Source organism: Equus caballus, chromosome 29, assembly GCF_041296265.1.
Source record: "Equus caballus isolate H_3958 breed thoroughbred chromosome 29, TB-T2T, whole genome shotgun sequence".
Taxonomy (NCBI): domain Eukaryota; kingdom Metazoa; phylum Chordata; class Mammalia; order Perissodactyla; family Equidae; genus Equus; species Equus caballus.
This window is the reverse complement of record NC_091712.1, coordinates 22439709-22460622: the sequence shown is the minus strand read 5'-3', so window position 1 is coordinate 22460622 and position 20914 is coordinate 22439709. Positions and strand designations below refer to the sequence as shown.

The window sequence follows — 20914 nt, the reverse complement described above, 5'->3', positions numbered from 1 at the left end:
CAGCTTCAAATCCTGTGCTAGGCCCCAGGAGCCAATGCTCAAACCCCACTGGGGTTAAGCAGAGGGAGGGTGAGCACCTGTGAGGTATGGGGTTGGGTTTCCTGACTTGTGCCCCTTGTTGCTATGGTTTGGGCCCAAGGGAAGTAAGTGGAGAAGACGTTAGAGCTTTCCCTATTGACATCCAGGACCAGACAGTGAAAGTGCTCCTTATTCAAGATTTATAAGTCATGGTGGGGTTCATCCTAGGACTTAGTTTCCATAATTTCTTGTATGCTTTAAAGAAACTTTTACTAAAATCTCATTCCCATACTTTGTGGCCAATGCCCTGGCAATTTGGGAATTGGAGCCAGCCAATTGTGCTGACTGGTGAAGAGACCAATTCAGAGCTCAAGGTGAGGCCTCAAGTCCAACAAAGTGTGACACCCCCAGAAACTCTGAACCTCAGTATGCGTGGGTGCTTGCAACTCAAGGAGCCAGATGCCAATTTTTGTTTGTTTGCTTGCTTTTTGGTGAGGAAGATTAGCCCTGAGCTAACATCTGTTGTCAGTCTTGCTCTTTTGCTTGAGGAAGACTGTTGCTGAGCTAACATCTGTGCCAAACTTCCTCTATTTTGTATGTGGGACACCACCACAGCATAGGCTGATGAGCGGTGTGTAGGTCAGCACCCAGGATCTGAACCCACAAACCCTGGGCCACCTAAGTGGAACACGCAAACTTAACTACTAGCCACCAGTCCGTCCCCCCAAATGCCAATTTAGCATGGTCAAAATGTTGAGGATTTTTCTGCCTGGAATGCCTCCACCCTCCTCTTCCTTGCCCACTCTTCTCCATATGCCACCTCTGAGTCTATAACTCCTTTAAGATATTTAATATCCAACTCAAATCTTTATTTCTCTATAACTCCCCTGTCGCAAACCTTTCCATCCTTGGAGCCTTCATAACTTGAAACGATTTCCTATGAAATTTGTTTTTGTCTATCATGTAAGTGCCTTGACTTTACTTACTATCTCAACATCTATGGAGTACCTCTCTGTGCTTTCTATTCTTCATCATTAAATTGAGGATAATAATAACAGCACCTGCCTCTGTGGGTTGCCATGATGATGATATGAGGTGCTAGAACGGAACCAGACAAATGGTAAATGCTTTAAAAAGTTAGCAATTATGATGACAATGTTTATTGTTATTATAATAACCTGATGTGGTCTCAATAAATATTTTAGAATAAATGAATAGAAAAAAATAATTATTAATTACCCAGAAGCATGGGTGACTTGAAAACCCAATCAGTCCTGGGTCCCAGACGCCTCTAAGGATTATTCTGTCATCATCGCTTTCAACTGGAGAGTCCAGATTGTGTCTTGTTAGGTCTGTGTGGTGACCTCCAAAGAGTCACATGCCTGTTAGAATCCCAGGTAAAGTTAAATAGGAGAGACGCAAAGACACTGAAATCTCCTCAGAAGGAGGGGAAGTTTCCATTAGCTTTATCACTGTTGGCTCAGACTAATAGTGGTTTCTGCTGCCGTGGATGTTTCTTAAATCATATAAATTTGAGACTCTAGGAAATGACAAGGAGCCTTACTACTCAATTATAACACTGGTTGTTATATATAAACCCAGGAGACTTAGACCCTCTTGAAATTTTTTTTGAATAAGGGCTGACCATAATCACCTTATCAGTCATCACTGGTGTGTTCAGTTTGCATGATATTTGTTGGTTCTAGTGATTTTTTTTTTTGCATTATTCTATGTTACATGTTCTTTCTCCTTCAAGAAAAGGCAGTCAACTCTTAGAAGGAACTTGACCATCTGGATTTCTCTTGTATCCATTCTTTCATAGGATGTGACAGACCAGTGCGTTTCAAGCATTGGTGATGGGATCACGTGAGGACTTTGCTATAAATGCAGATGTCAGAGTCCATCCCCAGGCTTTCAGACTCAGTGGCACTGCCCAGAAATATGCATGTTAAACAGGACCCATAAGTTATTAGAAAGCAAGCATCCTCTGATCTTTGTGTTTAGAAACACTGTTTTCTGTAGAAATACATAGATGCTGTTTTACTGGAATATCATTAAGTTTATTGCTATCCGTACATTAACTCATTCACCAAATATTTATTGAAAACTTATGCTGTGCAGTAAAGACACAGCACTTAAAAATAAAGAGAGTCCCCTTATCTCATGGAGCTTAAAATCTAGTCGATAGAGACAATTAGTAAAGAAATAAAGACACACACAGATGAGAGAGAAAGAGATCTTAGGACAGTTGGAGATAAGTTCTTTAAAGAAAAATAAAGTAAGTTACAAGAGATAGAGCACAACAGTTGGGAGGTTTATGTAGAGTGATTGGAAGATCTTTCTGGAAATGGGCGTTTGAGGAGAGATCTGAAAGAGTGAGGGAGTGAGCCCCAGAGCCGTATGGGAAAAGAGATTCCAGGCAGGGATAAAAGCAGGTGCTGTGGCCCTGAAGCGAGCATGTTCTTCAAGGGAGGAAGGAACACCGAGGAGGCCAGTGTGACGGGAGTAGCTTAAGCAACAAGACAGCACTGGAGATAGAATCAGAGAGGCATAGGGCCAGCTCATGATGGGCCTCGTAGACAACAGGAAGGACTTTGGGTTTTATTCTGAGCAAGATGGAAAGCCATGGGAGGATTTGAGCAGAAGAGAGATGTGACGAGACATGTTGAAAAGGATCACTGGGCTGCTGTGAGGAGAATGCAGATGAATGCCAAGAAGCCGATGGTGAGATCCAATGGCTTAAGAAAAGCCACAACGCATTCTGGTCTCCTTATCAGAAATGTCAAGGAAGGCAAATGTGATATAAGGGAAATGAAGAGATCCAGAAAACACACATTATAGGTTACCCAATGAGGATTCATAACCTCAAAAGTAATGTTTTAAAATTTCAGGGTGGATTTTTTTTAAAGCCAAAAAACACACTGAAACTCCTCCATGCCAAGCTTCCTTTTGAGTGGGGTGGATTCCGAGTTGATCACGTGACAGCTCCAAACAAGCACACGGATGGACAGAGAAACAGCTACCAGCCAGCTCGGCCCAACGTCAGCCTCTTCTAACCGAGGCTGGATTTGTTTGGCTAATCAATGCCCAATGGGCCATAAAATTCTAAAAGAAGCCATCCCAGAACCTTCTATTTCTTTTTCCTCTTCCTTTGCCTCACTTCTCCTCTTTTCCTTATTCCTCTTGTGTTCTTCCTGCTCATAAACACCATCATTGTTCTGAAAAATTGTGCACTCTTTTCAAAGAATCTAAGCAAAACTTAAAAGTACAAAAAAAAGAGAATTTTTTTTTTTAAAAAAAAAAGGCTATCACACAGAAACATTGACCATTAACAGTAAGCAAACTGACAGAAGGTTGCCCTGACTTGGTGGCTTAAAACAACACAAATGTATTACCTCACGGTTGTGTGAGCCACAAGTGTAACATCCTCTCCTTCAGTTAAAATCAAGGCGTCTGCAGGGCTACATTCCTTCCTGGAGGCTCTAGGAGTGAATCTGTTTCTTTGCCTTTTCCAGCTTCTAGAGAATTCTTGCATTCCTTGGACTTTGTCCTCTTCCTCCATCTTCAAATCCAGCAATGTAGCATCTCTTGACCCTGAGTCTGTGGCCACATCTCTCTCTAATCATAGCCAGGAAAGGTTCTCCACTTATGAGGACTCACTTGATTTCACTGGCCCACCCAGGTAACCCAGGATAATCTCCCATCTCAAGGTCTATAACCTTCACCACATCTGTAAAGTCCGTTTTGCCATGCAAGGCAACATAGTCACAAGTCTGGAGATTCGAACATGGACATTTGGGGAGGGGTCATTATTCCGCCTACTAGGTAGATAGACAGAATGCTTTTGTAAAAATACAATATACTATATTCCTTATTTTTTAAAAGTACCAGGGCCGGTCCCATGGCCGAGTGGTTAAGCTCACGCGCTCTGCTTCAGCGGCCTAGGGTTTCACTAGTTCGGATCCCAGACACAGACATGGCACTGCTCATCAGGCCATGCTGAGGCAGCGTCCCACATGGCATGACCAGAGGCATTCACAACTAGAATCTACAACTATGTACTGGGGGTGCTTTGGGGAGAAAGAATTAAAAAAACAAAAAAAAAGATTGGCAACAGTTGTTAGCTTAGGTGCCAATCTTATTTTAAAAAAAAAAGTATTTAGTTTCACCTAAATTAACAGATTTCAGGACTAATTATTGCAGAGACACATGTTACAGTCATGCTGTGACATGTTAAAACAGCTGATATAACTATAGAAAGACAGATGAAAGCTTAGATCAAGGTCCAAAAATCTGCATCCAATGAAACAGGTATTGTACAAAATCTATGTAGTGTTAAAAGAAGCATAAATGGGATGTCCCTTTGTTGAAACATTAGCTAATTTATTTACATTGATATTCCCTTTAATCTCTATTATCCCCCCCCCCCCACCGCCAACCAACACCAAAAAAATAATGCTGTAAACTCATCTAGTTTTAGCTTTGAGTTTCCAAAAATTAGGCCAGATAGGAGTGGAAAGAAGTCAGGACGTATACAGTATCTGAGTCATAGCTAACTTTCCATTCCCTTTCATCTTCTCACTCCCTGCCACCATGATGGAGGAAGCCCTATAGTCATGCGATAAGGCCCGCTGGAAGAGAATTGAGGGCCCTGGCTGACAGCCCCAGGTGAGCTCCCAACTAGAAGCCAGTATCAACTGACAGCCAGGTTAGTACAAACATTTGGGACCATCCAGCCATCCCAGGGCTCCAGCCAACAAAGAACTACCTGAAGCAGGAGAACTACCACGTCAATCTGCAAAGTCGTGAGAAACAATATATTGCTAGTGCTGTTGACTTAAGCCACTAATCTGGGTGTGGTTTGTCATGCAGCAATTAAATAAATGAATGGTATGAAGATGCTGGTGTGAAGATGCCTCTGATAAATGTAGAGGAACAAGATATGCACAATGGTCCAACTTGGTATGTGACAGATACTATCTCATGTCTGCTCCACCATGATAGTTGTTCATAGCCAGAGGGGTCACTACAAAGCCAACGTGAATTTTTGTGGGGCACAGAAAACAGTAACTGTTGTGAAATTCACCCTAGAAATCTTCAAAAGGAAGTAGCAGAATGGGGGCTCCACAGAGCACTCTTCCCTCTCTAGCCATGTGCAGTTGGCGGCAAGGACAGCTTCCTCTTTGCCAGCTCAAATTTTAAAGTCATTTCCAGTTGTCATCCATGAGCTGTTTGAAAATGACATAGTTATTTCTTGGATCCCAGATGGGTTTGAGGTTTGGCCAGCTCTCTGGGTGGCATTGTAGTCTTTCCTAGACTTCTCCAAGGATGAGCTTGGAGACCCCCAGGAGTGAGGAGACTCACATTCAAACATTTACTTAGAGTAACAGTTTAGCCACAGTGAAATTCACATTTCTATGGCCACTTTGGAGAAAAACAAGAATTCTGAGAACCAGTAAGGGTACGACAAGCCATATCTGAAGAGGATGGTAGAGAGAAAACGAATACCTCTATCACAGCAGCAAGGATGACCACCAGGGAAAGCATGGAGGACATCATGAAGAGGCTTTTGACATAAGAGGCTGTCACACAAATGGCAAAAGCTCAGGGAAGAACCATGTGCACATGGTCCCTGAGTTCCCCACCACCATCTGTAACAGCCTCTCCCAAAATCTAACAGTGCAACCAGCTGCAGGTCCGGAGTGTCAGGGGGGCTCCTGCTTTCTTTTTGAGGGAGGGCTGGGCCAGCGCCCTTGGCAACAACCTCCAACAGAGCCACATCCTGTCTGAGGCAGATCCGTCTCCCCAGGAGAGAGTCCAAAGGGCTTCGGTTCCCCAGCAACCCATCCTGTATTTCAGGGGAGAAAGGTAGGGGATTTCTGACCTCCAATCCTGACATGCAGAACCTGACTTCCCCGAGAACTTCCCCATCCAACCTGGGTCTTGAGATGCCTTATGTTTCCGCTATAACACTGGACTAGACCTCTGGACTATTTCCAGGACAATGTGGCTCTGTCCCGGATCTCAGCAAGCTTCCAGATAGTTTCTGGGGCCTGACGGTTGTGGAATGAGTCAGGCCAGATCCCCTCAATCTGTTGCTCCCCAGCACGGCTCAGCTTTTGGAGGGACACATGGCCCTGCCCCTGACTAAGGCATGGCTGTAGCCATTAGATGAATGAGCCACCTGTAGAAGAAAACATGCAAAACTATTCAGGTTTTATGCAGCTAAAAATCTGACCCATGACCTGTATGAAATGGAAAGGCTGTTCTAACAGTGGTTGTTTTTCTATGAGAGTTTGCCACCTTGTAGAACGGAATTTTCCCTAGGTTACAGTTGAATTTTAGTCACTCGTAGGAAATTTAAATTCTGATTGTAGTAAACAGGTTGTGAAATAATTAGAGTAAAACTACCTTGTCCATTGTCATTTTGTTTTTAACTTTTAAATGGCTACAGAAAGAAGCTTTTTTTCTGGGAAGAGGCAAGGGTGGTGGGCGATTCTTTGTGAAATTATGAAATACACGTAGACTGAATTGACACCAGGGAAAACAAAATGAACCAAGTGGAGGAGTGAGCTAGAGCAGGGAGTCCCAGGGCCCTGGAAGTGCATGAGAGGAGAGTGGAGGTGGTGCTGGCACCAGCGGCAGCAAGGATGACCTTGCCGGAGGAGAGAAGCAACCCTCTTGCTGCCTTGACCTGTGGGTCTCGGGAACTCCCTGTCTCAAGGTCCCCAGGCAACACCAGGAGGCTTGTGGGAGCCTCTAGGTTGAATCAAAGCCAGAACCAGCCACCTTAGGGTTGGTTAATCATGATGGAGTAGGCACCTCCGGCCAGAGCCTGGTTCTCAGGTGCCACTGCTCTCAGCTTGGGTGATGTTTACCCAGGGCGTTGAGTCTCCCCCCCTCCAGCCTCCACCCAGCCATTGTAGGAATGATCAGGGGCCCCCAAAACTCTGTGTGTCCCTGGGAAGAGCTCTGCTCCCTGCCCCCAGCTCTCAATCTTCAGGGCCACCGTCTGTCTTGAGACCATTTGGTGGTGTCTCATGATGTCCTTTTCCCTGTCGGAGTCGGTCTCCACAGGAGGGTGGACTCCCTGTCATCCTCCTTCCCTGTGGGCCTTTGCAGGGCTGCCACCTGATGCCACCTTCCATCAGTCTCATCTTTTGATACACTTCCACTGCACCCTTTGGGATCATAGTCAGTCTTAGGCCAAAGCCCTGTATCCTCAGCCACCTCTCTGAAGGGTCCCTTTACTGTTTTGCTCCTGAGGCCACTGCCTCTTACAGTCCCCTCAAGGGGCAGCTGTCTACTCTCCACACAGGCCTTGGAGGAAGGGTAGGCCCCCTCCATGCCCCTCTTAGCAACTCCAGACCACTTTCCCTTTCCCCTGTAAAATTCTCATGTCCTCAGTCTCCCACCCACCACCCCTCCTTGCTGCAGCCCTTTACAGATCACTGAGTCATCCTGCCCCTCATTGCCCCATGAGGGCAACTCCTTCTTCCCTGGCACTCCCTTCAGCACCACTCATTGGAACTCGTGGTGACTTAGTATCCACAGATGCCCTGGCCCCTCCCGTCCTTCCCTTCCTCTCTTCCAGGGATCTGTGAGCACCTACTCAGCCTCTCTCTCCCTCATGCCCTGCAGTGTGTCACCCCCATGCCACCATCCCTCCACAGTCTCAACTGCAAACACTCTACTCTCAGCACATTCTTCTTTTCTTGAACTCACTTAGTTTACTCTCCTGGCTTTAAGAATTCTTTGACCATCTTTTGACTTTTTGTGTTTCACTTGACTTTGAGGCCCTACCCTCTTGGAGAGAATGTGGGCAGGTCTAGAAACCTGGGGAAAGTTTTGGAGTTGTAGATGTGGAATTGTTGGCGTGGGGGAGAAGGGGGTTTGGAGATGGTGGAGACAGAAAAGAGTTCAAGGAAAGGTCAGAGAAAGGTGTGCTCAGTTTGTGATGAGATTAAGATCAGCCTGCTGAAATTAAGGGAGAAAAATTGGCTATAACCTTGAAAAAGTCCAATGCAATCAGATTAAATGTAGGGCCCAGCTTAAGCTCCAATTCATGCATGAAGCATTTGCTGACTGTTCCAGTCTCTAGGGCATTTTTGATGGCCTCAGCCTCATGCATTTATTAATTATCTGACATGTGTCACCTGCCATGTTGGACTCTGGGCAAAGCAAATTGAGATGTGGCTCCTGCCATCAAGGTGACTAACATCTATCAGAAATAAGAGATCAAAATTGTTAATATTATCTTAGAGGTATGTGTTGAGACCATGAAAGAAAGGAGGAAGTCATCTAAATTGGATAGGGAGGTCATAGAAGGTTCCTGAAGCATGAGATGTTTTAGCTGAGTTTTGAGGGAAATTAGGAGTGTACTGGACAACAAAGTCTCAGAATGCTTGCCACACCCACCCCTCACTCTGAGCCCCCTCACCCCTGGCTCTGCTGTTGCAAAGATTTGTATAACAGAACCCAACCCCCCAGCCCATCGCCAATCCATAGCAGCCACAGGAAGCCAGCATCTTTCCATAAAGCCTGGCTCAGAAAGGCCAACCGGATGGTGGTTTTGAGAATTTGGAATTGATAAGCACAGAGAGACTGAGTCAGCAGAGAGGTCAGAAGCACTAAGGGTGCCGTGAAATAGAGGCTGGGCCATGATGACCCACAGCCCCGTGAAAGCTACAGTTATGAGGAGAGAGAAATGCACGGGGCTGAGGAAGCCAGGAGACAAAGAGAAGGGGGTGGAGCTGCTGCACCGAGAGAAGCAGAGATGCCACAAGAGAGACCCAGAGCCTGTGGGGGACATGGGAAGAGGGTGGGACCTTGTGTTGTTACCCTCACCTTTCCAGCTTCGGTCCCCCAATCCTTCCCTTCAAAAAATCCCTTTTATTAAGGCTTAAAATGATCTAACAAATATACTTCCAAGTATATCCCCAAAGAAAAATTTTGCACATGAGCACAAGGAGACATCTACAGTAATGTTCATTGGAGAAAAGTCAGCCATTAACCAAAGGATAAATAACTAATTGTGATATTTTTATGTGTTTGACTAGGATTCAGAAGTAAAAAGAGTGAATAAATCTTATTTATAGATGATAGATAGATAGATAGATAGATAGATAGATAGATAGATAGATAATGTATGTACACATACAGATACCAGCGCTGGTGGCCTAGTGGTTAAGATTCGGCACTCTTACCACCAAGATCCGGATTCCTTCCCTGTCTGGGAACCACACCACCCACCTTTCAGGTGTCATACTTTGGGGGCTGTGTGTTGCTGTGATGCTGAAAGCTCTGCCAGCAGTATTTCCAATACCAGCAGGGTCACCCACGGTGGACAGGTCTCAGTGGAGCTTCCAGACTAGACAGACTAGGAACAAGGACCTGGCCACCCACTTCTGAAAAAATTGGCCATGAAAACCCTCTGAATAGCAATGGAGTATTGTGTGATAGAGTGTCAGAAGGTGAGAGGATAGCACAAAAAGACTGGGCAGAGTTGTACACAGGGTCACTAGGAGTCAGAATCAACTCCATGGCCCTAACAACAACACATAGAGATACATCACACGCATCACACACTCATATACATCCACAGGGATAGATCCTAAACTATAATGACGATTTTAAAATCACATTGAAGCTATACATAATACTACTTCTACAAATTTAAAACAAGAGTGCATATTACTTGTTCTGGATATACATATATATGTAGCTGTAATAAAAATTAATTTGAATGTTATAATCTAAATTTGACGTAATAGTTGCCTCAAAGAATAATGGAATAATTTGGGGAAACAAAATATTTGTTAACTTTATAAAGCTTAATTAATTTCATGATTTAATAAGAATTAAATGAATTTTTTAAAAAAGAATGCTTCACTGCATGTAACTCCAACATAAATCCTTGAATTTTTTTTTAAAATTAATTTCTGGCCATTGTTCCCTTTCTAAAAAGATTCTTTGTTTCATTATAGGGTCCATGAAAATGAGTCCTTTAAATAGCAAGCTCCTTTATTATAACTAAAAGTATTTAATTTACAAAAATTAAAAATACATACATCTATTCAAGAGCCCATCCAATAAATTTTTTGGTTAACATTTTTTTGGCAGATACATCTTCGCTTCCCTAATTTCTACCTCCTCTTCTGCTGGGTTTGTGATCGACTTTGAAATACACTATAAAATAAAAGTCCGTAACAAAATTTTTATAAAAAAGAATTCAATCAAATGTGACCAACAGTCAAAACTGTTAATTTTTAATAGTTTTTAAATATAAGAAAATGAACAGAGTGAAATTGAACAGAAAGGAATCAAGAAGAAAATTCAGTCACCTGGCTGGATGAGGAGGTCAAAAACAAGGGCATTGACTTGAAGAGGAAGGGAGGAAGAAATGAAGAAATGACCTCAGAAAGAGAGAAAACACACTGGCGAATGTTTGAATGTGGGACTCAGTGAGGGGGAGAAGTGTAATTTGGCTCTGAGCTCTCTGGCTGTACTGATGCTGATATATGAAGGACAGAACATGGAGCAGATTTGGGGAGGAAGATGATTAATCTGGCTTTAGATATCCTGAGTGTGAAGGTACCCATGTTTCACCCACGTGGGAGATGTGTAGTAGACGCATTCCAAGTAGGAACATAGATTCGGAGTCATTTGCATCAAAGTTGCATTTGAAGCCAAGGAACTAACATGGGTGACCCAGGGAGAGCATCTGGAGTGACAAGAACAGATGCCAAAGGATGGAACATTGTGCTAAAAATGGACTAGAGGTGGCCAGAAAAGGAGTTTGTGAGGTAGGTGATGAGAAATAGTGCACAACACCCTGAGAGAATGCTTTGCAGAGGACCAGGAAAGTGAGCTCCTGAAAGAGGGGCGCTAAACCATCAGGAGGAAATGGACAAGGAAACACGAGTAAGTGTTTATTCAGTTTGGAGGTACCAGGGATGAGCCACAGAATCTCCTTCTTTGGCCAATGTTAGTCAATGGCTCTGGACCTCCCTTCTTTGTAAAGGCTACTTATAAACATAAGTCCTCTAAGGATCTAGACCTAAGAGTGAAGGAGTTACAGTGAGACCCTCCCTTGTATGTGCCCAGTCCTTTTCTTCAGTTTGCAACATTTTTCGTGACACTCCTTACCTTCATTGCTAACATTATTCTAAACATCTTCCTTGGGTTACGGGATGAATTGTGTTTTCCCCCAAATTCGTATATGGAAGCCCTAACACCTAGTACCTCAGAATGTGATTGTAATTGGAGATAGGATTTTTCAAGAGGTAATTATGCTAAAATGAGACCAATAAGGGGGTTCCTAATCCAAGAGGACTGGTGTCCTTATAAGAAGAGAAGATGAGGACACACACAGAGACACCAAGAATATGCATGGAGGAAAGACCGTGTGAGGACGCAGGGAGAAAGTGGCCATCTGCCCACCAAGGAGAGGGGCCTCAGGACAAACCAACCCTGCCCACACCCTGGTCTTGGACTTCCAGTCTCTAGAACTGTGAGAAAATAAACTTCTGTTGTTTATACTACCTAATCTGTGGTATTTCGTTATGGCAGTCTTGGCAGACTGACACAGGAAGGAGGCAGAAGTTCTGCCAAGCAGCCAGGTCTGCCTGGCTGTGTTGCTCTGAAGGTGCGTGTGTACCAGAGGAAGATGGATGTGCACACGACGAGCTTGTAGATCCAGTGGCCGTCTCTAAAACCAAAGAGGGCAGGAGTAAGGGATGAGGTCAGAAAGACAGCAGAGGGATCAGATTATGTAGATCACTTTAAGAACATCTCTGTTGAATTTTTATTTTAAGTTACAATATCTTGGCTTGATAAACCGCTAAAAAATAGGAAGCACAAATACCCATTTAATTGCGTTAATTTTAAAGGCCATGCATCCTTGTGCTTCTTCAGAAAGGTCAACAAAAGGCAAATGACACAAAGCTGGAATGCCAGGCAGAGGAGTTGGACGCTATCATACCTGAAGACTGTAAAGGCGTTTTGGCAGGAATAGCCTTGAATAATGGGTGTAATTTGAGGAGGGTCAAGAAAAGGAAGGATGGTGGTGGGGGGCGCAGCAGAGGACATTCCCACTCCCAGCTCCCAGCATGCCTTCCTGTCCAATTCCCCCACTCCCTCAGCCCCTCACATCAGCACTGCCCCCAGCACCAAACTTTAGAAGAATTGATCTGCCCTCTCCAGCCAGACGTCTCACCACTGGGACCCTGGGACGCTCGGACCCTGGAATGATCTACTCCAACAGTCTCAAGTCAGCTCCAGCCTCTCTGCTGTCTCTCACCAGGGTCCATCCTCTGGAGGGCCAAGCAGGCTACCAGCGTGCGTACCCCGAGGCCGGAGAGTCAGGGGCTTCAGAGAGAACTTGGTTGTGAAGCTGGGATAGCCACACACTGAAGCCACCTCACCAGGCAGGAGGGAGCCAAAGGTGACAAGAGAAGGGACTGCGTGGAAAGCCAGGGGCACAGAGGCCGGTTGTCCTTGCAGGTGACCATTCTGGCACTTAACATTGAGGAATCTGAGTTCTGAACACACACCTGACATTCCATGTCATTGTGAAGCTCTATTTGTCAAGGGAGGAGGAGAAGATATATTTTATATAACTTTTTGTGGCTTGATCTATCATTTTCAATATTGGACAAGTGGTATGTGGATCTCCATTTGTACATATTGGGGGCAGCCCACCCTCATCTGGGCCTCTCTCCTAGGCCATTAATCCCATAGCCAAGACCCCACTAGGATCAATCCTAACGACTCGTGCTTATTCATTTTCCCTTTATTTTAGATCATTATATCTAAATTCGTCACTTCCTCCTTAAAGCATTAAATGGTGATATTCTCAACCAACTTTTTATGAGTAAATATTGGGATTTGTGATCTTTGCCCTTTGTTTACACATCTGAAGAAGCAAAAGGATGGGCACCCTTTGGTTATTAACTCAATGATGTGGCATTTGCCTGCTCCTTCGCTATTTTTCAATCCCCTACCAAGCCACACTGTGCCACCGTTGTTTTCTGAGCCTACTACCACAGGGATCCTACTTAAACAGAGACGTCAATCTTGCTTTCAATTAGTTTGGAAGCATGAGGACACAAGGACGCCCAGTCGTCTCAGCCTGGCCATCAAGTTTGCAGTTTTATTTGCAGTAACAGAGTCTGGTCAGCAGATGGCAACGAACATCTTGCAAGAAAAAAAAATTATCTAGGTTGAGTTAAAAATAAAGGGAAAGAAAACAGGACATGTGGAGAAGCAGGCTGCTACAAAATGCGGTCTATCTTGTAGGTCAGGGAAGCACACTGCTCATAGGACCTGCGTGGGGCTCCGGCCCCCACATTCCTTGGTTCATGCAGCCCTTTCTAGCCCACGCCCCTCACTCATTGTTCGGGAGAAGTTGTTTATGTGAGATGTGAAATTAATGGCACATGCAGACTGGGGAATCTGAGAAAGGGAGGCCAAGACTGGGGTGGCTCGGAGCACAGAAGGGTGCCCCTGACTCTCACCCCCCAGGAAGGGCCCAGCTGGCCCACTGGTGCTCCACCCGGTGAATGGCCGCCTCTGACCTGCTCTCCTCGGCGGCTGCCTTCCCAGTCCTCCCTGCTGCTCTGTATGCATTGAGCATCCCAGTCTGGCTCCCGGCTCCAGAAACGGGCCCTCCCGGCGGGCAGCCCCGTGTGACAGGAGACAGCTAATTTAACCTGTGTGTCCTCATCTTTCTTCTTATCCGGCGGTTGCCATAGCAACCTCCAAGGCTCCTCAGGCTTTCTCACTGACTGACCAGGCCCCAGGAAAACCATTCTGGAATGACAGTGCTATATTTGGGGAAAATTTAATGAAAGAGCAGGTTGACCTAGTTTAATGCTACACAATGAAAAGGCAGGGATGTGAGGCACTGCTGAAGAGGAAGGGGTAGCTGCTACCAGAAAGACGGGGAGACTCCCAAGGCCATGGAGGTGGGGCAAAGATCTCATGCTGGGTTACTGCCTCATCCGCCAACAAGAAGAGCTCAACACTAAAACCAGGGGGCAATTCTCCCAGAGAGGGGGGACCTTTCAGAAAATGCAGAAATACGCAATTCTTTTTCTATGTTTTAAGAAAAATATAAATTTAAGATGATTTTACTTTCATAAAAGAGGAAAACAAAACAAAAACTACATGATCTATTGGAAAATATGGGGAAAACCTCCCTGACCATTTAGATCTGAAGTTTGCCTGTCCTGCTCATAGTGATCTCTCCAGTTTCCAGAAGCTCCTGTGGCAGGCAGCCTCTGATGCCCTCAGCGGGCCCTGTCTCGTGGCTTCCCCTTTGGTGTGGCCTGGACTTACTGATTTGTTTCTAATGATTGACATACAACAGAAATGATGGCATGTCACCTCTGAAATGAGGATAAAAGACAGGTTCTGCCTTGGGTGCTCTCTGTGGCTGGGGTCACTAACTGCCAGGTTGTGAGGACACAGAGGCAGCCTGTGGAGAGGCCCACGTGGCAAGGAACAGAGGCCTGCCAGTGGCCGTGGGAAGTGGTTTGGAAGTGGACACTGCAGGCCCAGTGGAGGCTTGAGATGATGGCAGCCCCAGCTGATACCTTCACTAAAACCTCATGAGAGGCCCTGAGCCAGAGGACCCGCCTCAGCGGCACCCGGATTCCTGCCCCACAGAAACTATGAGATAATGAAAGTCTGTGATTTCGAACCACTAAGTTTTGGGGACTTTGTTACGTGGCAACCAATTACAAATACAGCCACTCGTTTGTTCTCTTGCTTCCATGGTCTTGTGGATTGTGGTTACGAGTATATGCTTTTAGGATTCACCCAGTCATATTTGATCCTGGGCCTCACCACTGACTCCTGTGTAATGTTGGATGGGTTTCCTGACCTCTCTGGGCCTCCGTTTCCTTATCTGTAAAATGGGTTAGTACTTGTAAAGGGCTTCAAACATACCCAACTCATAGAAAATGCTTAATAAATTATCTGTTATTGTCACTAGTGAACACAAATTATTTACATTTCTATGTAACTAATTTTTTCTAAATCTATAATTTATCTTCAGTACTGATTTCCCCCAACAGATAATCAAAAACTAGCAATTTCAGCGCTTTATAGATCTATTGTGGGGAAAACCTCCCTGAACGTTTAGAGTTAAGTTTAACCGTGCAGATGCAACCTGAGTGGCTTGCGAAGGTGTTTCAGCCCCATCTCTGCCCCTCTGTGAACTCTGTCTTAAAACCTCGTTTAGAAGATCTAAGCATCACTGACTATGTCCATAGAAGGGCGGAAGCTGGGTGGCCAAGAGGACATGTCAGTATCAGGCAGAGATTTTGTGGACAGTCCCTAGTTGTTTAAGAATAGGCATGGCAAATATGTCTTGGGAGGATTGGGAGTGAGAGGGAGTGGGAGCCGCGAGGCCTGATCAAGCCAGCACTTCTTTGGAAAGTGAATCTGTGCACTGGCACAGAGTACCCCACGCTGGGCACTGTGCCAGATCCCAAGGGCGCGGAAGTCACAGTCCCTGGACTCGTGCGCTCTGGTTGAATTGGGAGACGACAGGGTCATCTCCAGGAGGGACAAGAGCACACATGCGTGACACGAGTTCAGGGAAGGAAGGGCACGTCCTTTCAGAACCTGTGCGAGGCCTCCTCCAGGATGCCAGCTCCACGCTGTCGGGATCCACATAACAAATAAAAGCAGCAGCTGTGTCTGCTCATCCTTGGTGTCACCTGCAGTGAGCACCCGTGACAGATAAAATTCAGGAACTTAATGAAAGCTAGCAAATCCCAAGATAGTATGTGTGAAGTGCAGACCTCAAGTTCAGACGTTTGCTGCTGTTGATGATACCGGTGTGTTGCTAAAACTTATTGAACATTTAAAGTATATTAACTGAACAACCCTGGAAGGTAAATACTATTAGATCCATTTTTCAGGTGACTCTCCCAAAACCCTCACTCTCCCCAACAACCAAGAACCAGCCAACAACCAAATTCCCTGCTGGTCTTGTGCCCAATCCATTTTCCTAAAGTTTTGAAAAAAAAAAAAAACCAACCTGAAAAAATATTTTCTAAATGGAGTAATTTGTTTAGACATTGGCAGACATTAATGTGTCATTATGAATTAATTTACCAAATTAATCAATCAATTTATAATAATCAGATCAAGTAGATCTTTGATCTGGTCTGATTAAATTAGGTGATGAAAGATCTGGCGATTAGAGCAGGCTGCTCAAACGCTTTTGAAAAGCAATTCACAGACAAAAAATATAAGGTCTTCCCAGAGCACCATGTCCTAACCCCAGAGTGTGCTTGGGCATTCGGCAGGTGGCAAGGGACTGCCTGGGACCCTGGGTGCTGTCCCAGCTCAGGTTTCAGAAGTCCTGCAATTTCAGACACAAGGCTCAGTAACCAGATTACTGGGCAGCTATATTAGTTTCTTATTGCTGCTGTAACAAATTACCACAATTTTAGAGATTTAAAATAACACAAGTTTCTTATCTTGCAGTTCTGGAGGTTAGAGTCCAAAATGGGTTTTATAGGGCTAAAATCAAAGTGTTGGCAAGACCACATTCATCCTGGAGGCTGGAGGGGAGAAGTCATCCCTTGCCTTTTCAGGCTTCTGGAGGCCACCTGCATTCTTTGGCTCACAACCTCATTGCTCCAACATCTGCTTCTGTCATCAGTCACATCGCCTCTCACTCTGAGCCTTTTGTCTCCCTCTTTCACTTAGAAGGACCCTTGTAATTACATTGGACCCATCTCAATAATCTAGAATAATCTGCCCATCTCAAAATCCTTAACTTCATCACCTCTGCAAAGTCCTTTTTGCCGTGTAAGGTGACATACTCACAGGTTCCAGGATTAGGAAGTGGACATCTTTGGAGGGCCATTATTGTGTCTCCCACAACATTGCCAGATTTTCAGAAGTTGTGATGGCACATCTGGTCCCTTACAGACACCTCTGTGCTGAGGGACACTGAAAGGCCTCATGGGATAAAACCATCCACTCTTGATTCTGCCATAGCAACTCAAGCTCTTACAAGTAAAGAAATGTCTCTGCATTAAGGCTTGGCTTGCAGAAAATTCCTGCCACCATAGATGTACATAGCCCGGGAGGATAAATAGCCTGCTTCCATTAACACCTTCACCTATCATTAGAAGAGGATATCATTATCAAACTCCTAATGATTAAGAAGTATATAATTAATTATATGTTGGAAGGAGATTGGCTGATAATACTCAGAACTTGGGACTCCAGGCCCAGCTCTAGACTCCAGAAAAGACAAAAGACATTGAACTTACAATTATTTCTGCCACGAAACAAGTTAGCTGGAGTCAGGGTCCAATAATCGACTCCACTAGACTGAAGTTCTTACCTATACATAATCTCATATTTTTGTCAGGACTTACCTCCACCATCAACACAGGCCCTATGCTTGGATCTGGGGATAAAGGCTATAAGAGTAAGAATGAAAACAGCTTAACCTACGCCATGTCCTAAGTGAGTAGGAAATGATGTGGCCGTTCAAAATTGACTGGATCTTCAAGGAAGTTGTATTACACTGCCATAACACATGACCACAAACTGAGAGGTCTTAAACCACAGAAATTTATTTTCTGACAGTTCTGGAGGCTGAAAGCCTGAGATCAAGGTGTCAGTAGAGCTGTTTCCTTCTGAGGCCTCTCTCCTTGACTCGTAGATGGCCGTCTTCTCCCTGTGTCTTCAGCTGGTCTTCCCTCCGTGTGTGTCTGTGTCCTAATCTCTTCTTATAGCGACACTAGTCCTATTGGGTCAGGGCTCAACCTACCGACCTCATTTTACCTTCATTAACTTATTTAAAGACCCTATCTCCAAATACAGTCACATTCTGAGGTACTGGAGGTTAGGACTCCAACATGTGGATTTTGGAAGGACACACAGGTGAGCCCATAATAGAAATGCAGAACTTACCGAAGCAAAGAGACCAGATATAGGAAGACTAGATTGTAAGGAACTCCCAGATACCTCTGGATGATTCATGAATAAAAATTTAGTTTCAAGGTTTTTAGGTCTTTCATCTATATTCTGCTTGTCATGGCAGTTATAAGACACCCATGTTTCAAGAGTACCCAGAAGACGTCTGTTTCCCTCCACGACTAGAAAAATGTACCTTTCACCCTCTGTTATGAGGCAATCAGTGGAAATGGAAGAGATATGCAGTTTCCCCACTCCATCTCCTTGGAGACAGAAAACTCTGCCATATATCAGCTTTGTCCCTAAACCTCTCTACCTTAATTTCCTCATCTATAATAAGAGAAGATATCCGGGATGATTTTAAAATTCTATTATTTAGAGGGATTGGACTCAAATCTACTTATGACTGTAGAGAAAATTATTTGATGTATGTTTCCCAAGGAAATATTAAATTAAAATCATGACTATGTAATGGCTAACTATCAAATGAGGATTAATATCAATAAAAAGAAAAACAATTAGCAAAATAATCCATCGCTATACTATTTATACTTTTTGTTAACATTAATCACTGCCTGTATTAGTTTGCCAAGGTGGCTATAACAAAGTCCTGCCAAATGGATAGCTTGAACAATAACAATTTATTACAATTGTCTCACAGTTCTGGAGGCCAGGAGTCTGAGATCAAGGCATTAGCAGGGTTGGTGCCTTATGGACACATTAGGAAGGATCTGTTCCAGGCCTCTCCGCTGGCTTCTGGTAGTTCTCTGCCTTTTGCCAGCATAACTCCGGTTTTCACATGGCATGTCTGTGCGCATGTCTGTGTCCACATGTTCCCTCTTTATAAGAACACCAGTCATGTCGGAGTAGGGGCCCATCCTACTCCAGTATGACCTCATCTTAACTATTTACAACTGCAACCACTCTAATTCCAAATAAGGTCACCTTTGGGGGGACTGGGAGATAGGACTTCAATATATGAATTTTGGAAGGACACAATTCGACGTAAAACACTGCCGATCAATGGATTCAAAAAATAGCAATCCATTTAACTGTCCCACCTCTTCTATCTCAAAAGAAGGACTCAAGCTTAATCAACATATGCCTATATTTTCTATAATGACACTATTAATGAATAATTAAATCAGAGAGCAATTAGAAAAAAAGAGTATTTCTAAGTCGACTATAATAAGAATCATGATTATAAAATGGATCCTGCTTTCTGTGTGCATGAAATCTGTTTGCCTCAAGAATTTTCCTGGTCCTTCTAGCATATCTGTTTCTCTCCTCCAAATCATGTATGCACTAGGTATATAAGTTGTTTTCAGAACACCTTCCACTTAAGGAATCCTTGAGGCCACAAAGCATCTAATGTAGACGACCTTTCATGACGCCGGTGTCCGCGAGGACCTTAAGGAAGAGAATTGCTTCTCGCTAGGAGCTCAGAGCAACCACAGTTTAGGTGTGTTTGATAAAACTAAGAGGAGTCTCCCTAATTCCAGTCTATACTCACTGAGCATCCTCCCAAGCACGGTTACAAATAAAACAAATCTATTTGCATTCTTCTTGTATCTTGCAGTAAACATTGTAGGACACACTTTCTTTAATTCCTCTTCACTTTTAATTAGCTTTTACAGACAGTAATATTGCTGTAAGTGCCATATCGCAGTAGTAGCATTTTCTGATAACTTAACAATTCAAGGTGGCCACAATGAATTCCCACAGTTTAAGAAAAACATTGTTTAATATGGACCTTTAAGATAAATGCACAATTGGCATTTGGGAATATTCCTTTAACTCTGGTTTGAAGATGTCTACTATTCTGAACATTTAATACCTGATTTCTTAGTGGCATAACATTTTAAAGCCAGATTTAGAACAAAAATCTCGTTAAACATGACCTGGCTAGCATCCTCAAAGTAAATCAATTGAAAAGAAAAAAGCCAGGCTAGCAACATACAGAAAGCATCTTCTAGAGCTGTGGGGACATCTTGTGGCCAATTTTAGTAAGGATTTTTTAAATGAGATATTTTGCTTCAGCAAATATAGTGAACAGTTACAATATGTTGGTAATATAATATGTTAGTAATATACAGGGAATATAAAGATGAATAAACCAGAAGCTGTGTTTTGAAAAAGCCATCAAAATAGAAAGGGACTCGGCATTTTAATACAGCTAGACCTCTAGTTACACACAAGGAATTTATGTATCTTATAAAAAATTTAAAAGTACAGATGTAATGAACATCTGTGTCTGCCTGTCCTCCATACATCCCACAGTCCTCGCTGCCTCAGCTCAGTTCTACTCTGGAGGCCATCCCATCCTCACTCATCATGTTGGGGTGGGACTGCTGGTCAACCCTTCTGGCTCCTGGCCTCTCTAGCCCTTATATTCTATCAGGAGCACAGGATGCAAACCAGGTCAAGTTAGTTCACTTTCCAGGAGTGAACTTCTGTTTGATCTCTGGGGAAAAAGATGATTTGTTTCTGCTGGTTGCTTGTCAGCCTGGAGCTGCTGCTAACCGGCTGTCATAATGTGGGGAGGGCACATCGGGACACGAAGGAGCCCAGAGGAAAGCAAAGGTGGGACATGAAGAGCATTCAAAGGATAACCACAGGATCTGAGCACCTGGACCCAGTCATACTATCACAGAATGTTCACTAAAATTGTCAATCCCACAACAAAAGTACAAAAGTGACGGAATTAATGTAAAAGATAAGCCAAAAAAAGAGAGAGAATGAAAAACAACGAACTAATGACAATACACACACACACACAAATACAGTAACATATACACAAATAAATAATAAAATATATTTAAATATAATTCTAAAACTTAGCTTTCCCGGCTAAATATGAGGTGAAAAACTTTCCACATAAATAGATGTTGCACTGCATTATAGTTAAGGGTCACACAGTTTTCCATCCTGTAGAGGCATCGTA

The 20914-nt window shown here is 43.9% G+C and overlaps 1 long non-coding RNA gene across 2 annotated transcripts in view; it reads right to left on the bottom strand.

Annotated features, from left to right (window-relative positions):
* LOC111771256 (uncharacterized) overlaps positions 1-12551 on the bottom strand; it is a 28247-nt gene extending 15696 nt beyond the window's left edge. The window contains exon 1 of one of the 2 annotated variants that reach the window (XR_011433960.1): positions 12320-12551. This is a non-coding gene — a long non-coding RNA (uncharacterized lncRNA). The remainder of the gene's footprint in view (positions 1-12319) is intronic. The other variant, XR_002804995.2, reaches the window with a different exon arrangement.
* Positions 12552-20914: the final 8363 nt, after the last annotated feature.